Source organism: Mytilus galloprovincialis, chromosome 13 (assembly GCF_965363235.1).
Source record: "Mytilus galloprovincialis chromosome 13, xbMytGall1.hap1.1, whole genome shotgun sequence".
NCBI classification, from domain to species: Eukaryota; Metazoa; Mollusca; class Bivalvia; order Mytilida; family Mytilidae; genus Mytilus; species Mytilus galloprovincialis.
The window spans coordinates 21,755,092-21,767,747 of record NC_134850.1 but is presented as its reverse complement, the minus strand read 5'-3'; positions in this window follow the sequence as shown (position 1 = coordinate 21,767,747).

The following is a 12,656-nucleotide window of genomic DNA, read 5'->3' as shown; positions in this document are numbered from 1 at the left end:
TAACAATAAATGCATAAATTTGAAAAGGGAAATTTATTTGGAAACCCTTTCTCCAGATTTGGAACCACCTTTTAAAAATGTGGTTCCTATTTTGAATCGATTTTTTTATACCGATACTTCATTTTATTTGAGAAACATTTTGATATATATAAGTCCAACATTGTCCCAGTTGCCAATATTATACAAAATTATTTCATCTCGTCACATTGACTGCTGTGTGTAGGGGTTTGCTGTTTAGTTGTTGCTGTATATAATAAATTTGTGTTTACTTAAATCTTTTTTCTATAAGTGATCTCGTTTAAAAGGCTTTTACACTAACATTTTTGTTACTTCGGGTTTTTTTTAAATATTTTTGTTAGCATACAATGCGATCTTGGCAATGCGATACATGGGTTTCTCTCATTGTGACGTAACGTCAGATATTGCTACCATTTAGTGTAACAGAAAAATGACGTTAAATTGAAAACGCACACTATCTAATTCTTCCTGCTTTCCTTTTTTGGGTAGATGCAAAAAATAACACACAAGTGTAAATGCCGTGAGAATCCAATCCAATATGATTTTATAATTAACATAGGAAATGCAATTTTACTGCTAGTAATTATGTGTTTTTGGAGGAATATTGCTGCATTATAGAATGAAATTCAAAACAGTGTGGCTGTGGCCATTGATTGACACATTAAATTCATCCATTGACTGAGACAATTTACGTGAACATTTGTCTGTAACGACCACTGTTCACGACGTACCTACGATAGACATTTAAACTGTGGGGTCACCAAAGGTTTCTTAACGCCTTTAATTATAAAATAATTCGAAAAATTAATCGGGAATTACCTTTATGTTTTGATTTATATAATTGATATAAATCAAAACATCGTGTTATTTCTGATTATTTTTTCGAATTACTTTATTAAGGTGTTGAGAACCTTTGGTGACCCCATAGTTTAAGTGTCTTTAATAAAAAGTACATAGTAAGCAGTGGTCGTTACATACAAACGTTCACCTAAATTGTCCCAGTCAATCAATGGCCACAGCCACACTGTTTTGAATTTCATTCTATATTCAACCCGAGTATGATTTTATTCAAGCAGCAAAATACAATAGCTTATAGTTATGATACTGAAGTTTTCTTACTTTTTGATCGTCTTCTAGATGTGTATTTTTGTAATGTGTGCATCATTTCGTTTTGTTGAAAGCAGGACATCTATATTTAGTGGAAGAAGGAACAAGCGAATGCAGTTTATGCCGTCCCTATAGCTAGCATAACGCTTCTGGCGACGTCAAATTATGATAACGGACAAACTTGCAAGACATTTTCATTAATCCGTATTTTTTATAGATAACTCTGTAATGTTAATGCTATTTGGTGTACCAACTTCAACTTTAAGAGTACTTTTTATTGGTATGGTTATCAAAGCCGAAAAATAATCTTCACGAAATCAAATCTCTGTTTTTTTGGCCGTAAAGGTTTTGTGAAGGCATGAAAGTTTAACTCGGACATTTCCGTAAGACATTGCAAATCTATTGTTTTGAATTGAATATGTAGCTCAATTTATTTTTCATTTCGAATTTTGGAAGCTTACACTTAGTACAAAACGATCGTGCTTACAATTTAATGAATTTTCTGTCAAAATTTTATTTTTGAACTGAAATGTTTGAAGTTTCCAAATTAAATTTCCGATGGGACATTTCCGTACATCATATTCTTTTGAAAATATGTATGCAAATTTTAAATGGAGACAGCCATATTAACCAATACTGAAATATATCACGTCATAGAATGTTCATGCAAAATTTCGAAGAGTTGCGTGAACATTTCGCGATTTGTGCGAGTTTTATGTCCCGAGTTTGTTACATGGGACAACGCTAAGTAAACGTTTTTCGGATAATCTTTGTCTTCCTAGGCCTCTGAATATTATATGTTTATTCTCTCTCTATCATAATGTGAAAATGTAAGAATTAATCTTTATTTTCATGTATAATTTGAAATATTTTAATTATTTCAGCATTTCTATAAAAAATTTCCGGTCAAATATTTACTTAACGCTATTTTTCGTGGTAGTAGCAATATCTAACGTTGCGTCTGTGCATTTCTGGTGGTAACAATCATCCCACAATCTTCCTATTTTTATATTGTAAAGAAGGATGTCTGTGAAATAAAGTTTCTCATTTTGTTTTGGTACTGGCTATGGTTACATGTACATTGAAATGTAACGGTCATAAAAAAGTTATTATTACAATGAAGTTTAGTCTAATTGTCGGAATGCAGGCCTAGAGTTGACTAAGGAACTGCATGATTACCTACGAATGTAACAATGATATTTATGTCTACTATGGAACGCCAACACTGTCTTGTTATGACCATTTTCATTATATGATGTGCATTTACCTTTATATGATGTGCATTAACCTTTATATGCTGTGCTTTTACCTTTATTTGATGTGCACTTGTCATTATATGATGTACAAACACCTTTATATGATGTGCAAATATCTTTATATGATGTGCAAATATCCTTATATGATGTGCAAATATCCTTATATGATGTGCAAACATCATTATATTATGTGCAAACATACTTATATGATGTGCAAGTATACTTATATGATGTGCAAATATACTTATATAATGTGCAAACATTCTTATATGATGTGCAAACATTATTATATGATGTGTAAATGTACTTATATTATGTGCAAAGATCCTTATATGATGTGCAAAGATTCTTATATGGTGTGTACATATCCTTATATGATGTGCAGTTTTCTTTATATTACGTGCAAACATCTTTATATGATGTGGTTAAGTCATTATATTATGTGGTTGTGTCATTATATTATGTGCTTGTAATCTTATATTATGTGGGTAGGTTTACTTCATTATATGATGTCGAAACGTCATTATATGATATGCTTTCATCGTCGTTATGGTCAATGAACATGATTACGATTAGAATGATTACTGTCTACGTCATAACTGATTCCGATCTGCTTCTGTAAACCATTAACCCGGCTCAAATATGTATCTATCGCTAGCGAAAGTGCAATTTATAGGGAAAATGAGACAAAGCAATTTAACAAAATCAACGTTTCAAACATTTCGGTTGAAGATTAAGATCAGTTAATACAGGAGCTAGTTGAAGAAATTCCCGGCTGTGGAGAAAATGATTACAAATGTAAGAGCCTTTTATAGCTTGCTATTCGGTTTAAGCATAGGCTCCGTGTTGAAGGTCGTACTATGACCTATAAAAAGTAAAAACACAAAAATACTGAACTCCGAGGAAAATTCAAAAAGGAAAGTCCAAAATAAAAAGGCAAAATCAAAAGTCCAAACACATCAAACGAATGGATAACAACTGTCATATTCCTGACTTGGTACAGGAATATAATTGTTTCCTCTTACAAATTATGACTTGGATGGAGAGTTGTCTCAGTGGTTCTCATACCACATAAAATTGAGAATGGAAATGGGGAATGTTTCAAAGAGACAACAACCCGACCAAATAAAAAAAAAAAAAAAAAAAAAAAGCAGAAGGTCACCAACACATCTGCTTATTTCTATTCATTGCAAAAGACACCATTGAAATCACATTCTGTTTCAAAAATATTTCATAACAATAGCTATAAAATTATCTACTGATGCATAATATGGCGAGATGGTTTGTTTAATAAAATGTTATTGAATAATATTAATCTGTAAATGGTAAGATGTATAATGTAGTATTGAATATGTACAATGATATTAAATCTAGTATATCATATAATCTATGCCACTAAAGGAAGAGACCGATTTCATTGAGCCGCATCTCCTCTAAAAACATACCAAGTCGGAAATATTTGTGATATGACGTTTACATGTAGTGTTTTTTACTTTTAACTTGTCTTTGAACCAATCTTTTTTCCACAGAAAACGCCAATTATGTGAAAAAATACCCTATTTTGAAGATTGCAAGCTAAGTCGACGTAGTGCCCACGAAATGCTAAATGGCTATGTGGGTAATTATAAAAAAAAGAAAGAAAAAGTGCTATCTTTGCTAATGAGACAACTCTCCACAAGAGACCAAATGACACAGAAATTAATAACTATAGGTCACCATACGGTCTTCAACAATGAGCACATATTGGCATATACAGATTGTTTATTTTCCACTTATTTTAATGGAGATTTTTTTAATTGCTAATAAAATTCTGAAACATGAGTACTAGTATGTCAACAGATTTGGAGAAGCGTAAACGATTTCTGAGATACAAGGGGTTGATTCCTGATGAAGTGTTTTAAATTTAATTTTTCGTCCGATTACATCGGATTTTCCCCATTGTGGTAATGGCAACGGATTTTACGTAGACGATACAGTTATTGAGTTAAAAGGAAAATAAACCACTGAAAATCACACTTTGCATTTTGTTCCTCTTTTTCGTCTCCTTAAAAAATAGAATAAAAAGGATTCACTTTGTCATTACTGTGTCTACCTTATTACTGTGTCATCACTCTTTGTTTCAACACTTGCCAACTCGCTGGCATCTTCGTGTATCATCGGTACAGCGGATATAGGTACTAACCAAGGGGTCGTGATCGATTTTTCCTCTGACACGGTACGAAAATCTTTGTTTTGTTTACATTATATCAATGTGTACTTCAATCTAAACATATTTGTTGTTTAAAGAAATGATTTGGTCGTAGGGTGGTGATTAGAAAAGTCTCACTATTTGCCCAAAACAAGAAACCTTACTAAAAACATGTGCAAATACTTGTCAAAGAAGTTGGCGCTCGTCTCACCCGATATGATTCGATATTCATTGCAACTCTTTTTCTGATAGAAGGCCACTGTTTGTGCGTAATAAGTATAGCTGTTTCAATAATTGGCATTGAAATATTTTGTACATAAGTTATTTTTCGATATTTTATTCCGACAAGAAGCGTTGTGTATAGCTGACCAAATGAATCCTTCTGTACGGTGCATAGTTAAATGAATGTACGGTATATAGTTTTTCACGCTTCGAAGTACATATAAAGCTATATCCACTGTACCGATGATACACGGTAGTAATTATAATTCGGAATACTTTTCTTGCTTGTGACAATGGTGTTCGACAAGGAGAAAACTTATCACCTTTCCTATTTTATTTACTTTTGATTGACTAAATTAATTTCTTAGTGACTAAACATATTACAGGACTAATAGAACTATACCAGAAGATCTGGAAAGAGAATAAAAAATATATCTTAAGTGTTTTGTTATATTGTTTGCAGATGACACGTTGTTGTTGGCTGAAATAGCACAGGACCTGCAGACTCAACTCAATGCTTTCCATGATTATTGTAAGGCTTGGAACTTGAAAGGAAAGTTGACAAAATTAAAGTCTTTGTGGTTTTTTTTTGGACGGAAGCCAAAAAATCTCCGATTTTCTTACAATGATACTAACATTAAGATGATAAAACAATATAACTATTTGGGAATTGTTGTTACTTAAACGGGAAATTTTAATATGACAAAAAAACATTTATCCGATAAGGCTTAAAGCCATGTACGAAAACTTGAAAACAGGAAGGATGTATAAGATTTCTGTAAAATGTCAACTTCAGCTTGTTCGTTTTAAAAAAAAAATATATAAACACGTGCGTTTGTCCTCCAGCTGGCTTAGTAATTTTGAAACCTCTCTCTCTTGTTTTGTATATACTGTAAATATTTATTATTTTTGTCTCTGTATACTGATGTCATACATTGACTTTGTGAGACCAAATATATAGATTTAGAGGCCATAAGTATACCGGTATGGATTATTGATTGACTGTTATTTAGCCCCACTTTCAACACTTTCATGCTATTTCGTGGCGGTGAGTTTATATTGGTGGAGAAAGCCGAAGTGCCTGGAGAGACCCCCTGACCTTCGTTTGGAAAACAGACAATTCTGGTCAATTAAGATTGGAATAGAGCTTACCTGCCACGTGCGGAATTTGAAATCGCACACCTAATTATTGACATGCTAGTGATACAGCAGTTCGACTACTTATAAAAAAGAAGATGTGGTATGACTGCTAAAGAGACAACTCTCCACAAGAGGTCAAAATGACACAGAAATTAACAATTATAGGTCACCATACGACCTTCAACAATGATCAAAGCCCATACCGCATATTCAACTATAAAATGCCCCGAAATGACAATATAACCACTCGACCACCGAGCGCCCATCACTTTCACCCGAAATGGATTAAAGGAGATATGGAATGAAGCTGAACTCGGTGCATTACATTTACGTGGAGCTTTTTATCATGTTTTTGTGCATATATTTCACAGTTTCAGCTGTAGATGATTATGGGTGGATTCCTGAGGTCCAGCGGCAAATTGATATATGCATATTCGTACAAGAACATGTTAATGTGATATGAATATTAACCCTGTTTTGTACTAGACCGACACCCTAAGCCGGATTTTTTAACATGCTAGTTCAAACGGTAGCATTCCGAAGGAAGACATTATATCACCTTACCCGGACACATTTTTCTGATTCAGAGCCGACCAGCTTTTGCTCTTAATCCTTAATCCCGCGTGCTTATATAATTAGCTGGGGAGCAGCATGTAAATATGAATTTTAAAGTCTTTGGTTTTGACCCGGCCGGAGTTCGAACCCACGATCTCTCTCACTCAAGGCGAACATGCTACGACGAAAGGGGGTGGGGGGGGGGGGGGGGGGGCAAGTTGTTTTGTAAATGTTTGATTCTAAATTTCTTGAAAGAGATTTTATCTATTTCAGAAGGGAAGCGAAATAGTTTGTTTCCATTTAAAATGAGGAAAAAATAAAACAATGATGAAACTTAAAAAAAAATAAACCATGTTTTTTTGTGTGTGTTTTTTTTTTTTTTTTTTTTTTTATTAATTTCGAACAAGGAATACACGTGCTCCTTCCCTCAAACTAGAGTCGGTGTCTACCACATTTATTTATTAATATATAATGTACAGATCATCTGTTTAAGCTTTGGATACAGAGATCTGACAACACGTCATTTTATTTTCTGTCCTTGTATATATTACATCAGCCAATGAAATTTCAGCCTTCAAATTTTGAAGGTGTGTATCAATCCAACAAACCGGAGAATTGCACGTTTTTAATCTGGTGTCAAAATGAACTTGAAACACTGCATTTATTTATTTTTTACTGAGACCTGTTGTTCTCTTACAGATAGAGAGTGGTGTTTTGAATTTTTCAAAGTGAAAATTTACGGCAGCGGCTTTTAATATTTTGCGTTTATCCTGGAAACATAATAGATTTAAAAAAAACAAATAGTGCAATGTGCATGAATTATACTCTATAGTAAAGGTTCTTTTTGGACAATTTACTGAAGTATGAAAGTTGTTTGCGACTTCAAGGAACTTTAGTTTGGATTTGCCGTTTGTGGTTTAATTAATTTTTACCAAGCCTTCATTCAATAATAGCTACAGATGAAAAATTCTCTGCTAGAAGAAATTGTTGAAACTAAATTTTCAGGTTTTAACAATTCAGGTGAGCGAAACGAGGCGTAAAGATTGATGCCTACGGTTGACGAAAAATTCGCCATAACATTATACCGCGGCAAATTTATAACTATATAAAATTGAATGTCACTTTTCCATTCCAAAAATGATAAAATGAAAGGCCCCCTTTATTTTTTCCTATCGCCTCTTTTTTTTTTTTTGGTTTCAAATGACCGGTTCCTTATATGAACTATTACTCTACCAGAGTCCGTCTTTTTTTCCCAATTGTTTGTGTCTATCTTGAGAATATACAAAGAGAAACTCCAACAGCTGAAATGATCGGAAATGACAATACTAAACTTCGTGTATTATCTTCTAAAAATATAGAAAAAATGCTTACGTTAGGTATACTGAAATTGACAAATATAATGCCTTCCCTCGTTAAAACGTTCATAGAGCATGACATAAAAGAATTATTTATTAAATTTAATAACCTTAACCGTATTGTAGACTTCGTATGAATATGTTTATTATTAAAGACCCGTCGATTTAAACAAAACTTTGCAATCCATATATATTTTAAAAATTTTCCAACAATATCAGATGTGATTTTTTGCATATTAAAACGAGGTACTAACATGGCAAGGTTTATCTCAAGTCTCAAACATTTTCTAAACGGTAGCTACAGATTTGACCTAATTAGTAGTAACGGTTACTCCGCAGAAGCAGATCGGAATCAGTTATGACGTAGAAAAGTAATCATTCTAATCGTAATCATGTTCATTGACCATAACAACGATGAAAGCACATCATATAATGACGTTTCGACATCATATAATGAAGTAAATAAAACCACATAATATAAGATTACAAGCACATAATATAAATACACAAGCACATCATATAAAGATGTTTGCACATAATATAAGGGAAACTGCACATTCTTTAATGATATGTACATATCATATAAGTATATTTGCACAGCATATAAGTATATTTGCACATCATATAAGGATCTTTCAACATAATATAAGTATATTTTCACATCATATAAGAATGTTTGCACATCATATAAGTACATTTGCACATCATATAAGTATATTTGCACATAATATAAGTATATATGCGCATTATATAAGTATGTTTGCACATCATATAATGATGTTTGCACATCATATAATGATGTTTGCACATCATATAAGGATGTTTGCACATCATATAAGGATGTTTGCACATCATATTAAGGTGCTTGCACATCATATAAAGGTGTTTGCACATCATATGATGACAAGTGCACATCATATAAAGGTAAATGCACATCATATAAAGGTAAATGCACAACATATAATGAAAAATGGGCATAATAAGACAGTGTTGGCGTTCCATAGTCTACGGTAACAGGTTACATTGTGCTATTGTTACGTAAATGCACTCGAATGCAATGAAAATTTTTTTTACAATATTTTATACATTGTTTTAATTTTTATAAGTGCTAATGATAAAAGTCGCCTGTTCATATAAGTCGCAATTTGTAAAAGGTCAAAGTACGGTCTTCAACACCGTGCCTTGGCTCACACCGCACAGTAAGCTATTAAGGGCCCCAAAAAGTAAACAATTATGGTCAAGGTACGGCCTTCCACACGGAGCCTTGTCTCACACCGAACAGCAAACTTTAAAGGGCTAAAAAAATTACTAGTGTAAACTATTCAAACGGGAAAACCAACGGTCTAATTTATACAAAAACGAGACGACAACTACTGAATCCCCAAAACATTACTAGTGTGCAAATATTCAAACGGGAAAACTAAAGGTCTATTAACACTCATTCTCTGTAACCATCAACCAAAGTTGGGCACGGGTGGTCACCGATTTTGTTGAAACTTTCTGACAACAAACATTGATATAAAATATGAAAAAAGTCTGTACATGTCACACTGAATTATGTATGGTTACCATGGCAACATGCCTTAAAATGTTGAAAATAGCTGATTTTTGCTATTCTCGGCTTACAGTGACTTATATACAGCATAATATGTTTGGTGCAGTTTATATCATATCAATTTCTTTTAAATACTTGTTCAGTGACATTTTTTCTCTTTTTCTGATATTAAACTCAAATTGACATTTTTAATCTAGGTTAGTAGTATGAATTTTAGCTTATATTCTAATTCGCCAGCTCAAACGAATATAAATTATTTTATAAATAAAATAACACATTAATAGGATAAGTGTGCCTACAGCTGTAGCAGCCTTTAATTTAACTTTACATGCAATATGAATCTCAAACTAAAGTCCTTCATTATAATTCAGGCACACTACCAATCCAATCATACAATAGCACAGTAATATACAGTTACACAATCAAAAACTATCTATAAAAGAGGAAAAATTCATATTAATATACTGTAATATATATGATGCATATACTCCCATTAACGATAACTATCTCATAAAAGGGTGGGTGGGTGGTTAAAGATAATAACGAATGCTGCTACTTTGAACTATAGGCAAACTTCGAATAACTTTATTTTCTCAAACTAACCACTTAAGTAATACATAATCATGCTTTTCACGAAAATCATGAGGGCTGTACCCGTAAAACCGGCACTACGGGTATATGCCATCCAATCAAATTGAACGTAAACATTAACCATGTGCTTGATATAAACACACACCCGTGTTTATTGTACACAATCACTTGACCGTTACAACGTCATGTGACCAATAACTTTAATAAATATATATATTCTAATGCAATTATGAACCAATTTTTTCCTAATTTATGAAAAAACGCATCCATTCCTGAATAAACTAAAAAATAGCTTTTATTCCAAAAGATTGATATTTCTCATTTCTGCAAAAACATTTTTGGGGCTCATTAATTTTTTTTATTAAAAATTGGATAAAAATGCCAAAAATTGCCTGAAATCTACAACAGTTATTTCCCATCCTTTTTAGAACTCACCAAATTTTAAAAATAGAAAAAGTCATCTGTTTATCTACACAAAAAATAGAGACAGACGTCTGCAACATGTTTTGCTTCTTTAAATCGACATATTTTACACTTTACATCTAATTCTAAAATATATCTGTATACATGCTTCATCATGGCTGGTCAGTTTTATAAAAATGATAAGCCTTTACTATGTCAATGTATGTTCAGAGGACATGAAAGTCATAACAAACTTGAGAGAACATGTGAAAATTGTGATGATGACCATGATGAACAAGATGCTGTTTGTACAAAATGTGATTTGCTCCCGTCACTTCATGAAATTTACAAATATGTTCAAGCCATTGTTCAATGTACTTGGAAACAATGAAAAAAGAAAAAGGGGGAAACTAAGTGACATTAACCGTCTGATGCTAAAAAATGATGTGACAGAGAACTGTCACTGTCTAATGTGGAAACTATAAATATACTTCATAGACTAGTCCTTCAACTTAAAACAGGTAAGCATATTTTTAACTAAATTATAAATTTCTATTTTTTGCAAAAACATGTGTTCCTTTAAGCATAAGCCATTAAGGGGGAGGGGGGGGGGTTGTTGTCCCATTTCTTTGCATGTTATTTCTTTGTCCAAATTGTATAGGCCTTGCTCATGATCTAGGAAAGTTGCAAAAAGCTTGTTTTCCCGGTGGAAATGATGACCAACTTTTTCAGTGACATTTTCAATCTATTTCCATGACCATGATGACCAAATTTATTTTATTCAAAGTGTATGTTTGCTTTGTATACAGTTCCTTGCCAGGGAAGTACATTTTTATCTTCATTAAATATAAAATATCCAACAACCACAAGTTTAAAATTCTATAAGGACCTTTATGAGTGGGTTTTAAGTCACTTTCTTTGAGAATGCAAATATGAAAAATTGTCTACATATGTAGCACATTTATATGTACATGATGTACATGTTTGTATAAAAAAGAAGATGTGGTATGATTGCCAATGATACAACTGTCCACAAGAGACCAAAATGACACACAAAGGTTATACTTCCTTTTTGTGTATTTGAATTAAGATGCTGTGCTGACCAGGTCAAGTTGTAACCACATACGTGTACATTTAAGTGACATGCTAAATTAAATGCTGTATATACTTTTTGAATAAATCCTAATTAAACAATAATTATAAAAACATATAACCATAAAAATGTTTATGTAAAACAGTTAATGATTCTTTTATAATTCCAGGTACATGTATTTGCAGAGACTGTTAGACAAACATGACAAAGGTTAATAGATTGCCAAAAACAGAGCAGTGCAACATTTAAACTTCTTAATGTCACATGTGTAAATAAGGTTTGTATTATATACAGTATATATGGTAATGATTTTACATTTCATGCATGTATGATTATTTCTTAAAAAAAAAAGAAGAAGACATAAAAATGAATTAATTTTGTTGAAATCTATGCAACTGAACAACAGTGTATCTCCTGAAGTTGCATACATGTATGTTGTTTTTTTTTTTTAAATATTTAAAGTTAGAAAAAGTTCTGATTTAAATGTGGTTTGTGCATGCTTATTTTAGGCACATACTAGTATTAGTTTTATTTTTTTAGGATTTTAATTAGAAATACAGACTAATTAATGATTATGATCTTCACTGTCCAAACATGCATTTTTTTTTATTTTTTTTTCAAATAGATCAAGTCATAGCTTTAGATGATTCAGGTCCAATTAAAAGAGCAACACAGGTAAATAGCAAAACACTGTTACAGCTATTCTATAAAAGCATACAAAACAAAACTTTAATAGACTTGCTTGCTTTATTTGCTTGAATGTTTGCAAACAATACGTAGGCAGAGTTTCAGTCTGTTTTATATACTGTGACTTGATTGGACAATAGAAATTAACATCAAATTCCAGTATAAAGTAGACAGACTGAAACAGACTACATACCTGTTGTTTACAAACAAACATAAATGCAAACAAACATACATAAATACAAACAAACATAGCAAGCAAGTTGATCAAAGGTTTGCCCTGCATGCTTTCATAAAAGAGCTGTAATTAAGATTCAGGAGTAGATCTAGTACACTAAGAAATAATAGTTCCAGTACTTCATTGTACTTCACAATTAAAGAAACAACGGGTTATCCCAAAATTCTCGCACTGCTTCACTGGAATATTCAAATCTGACCTCTCTAAGATCTGATACCAGTATTGATGTCAATTAAGGAGGCTGAAAAATAC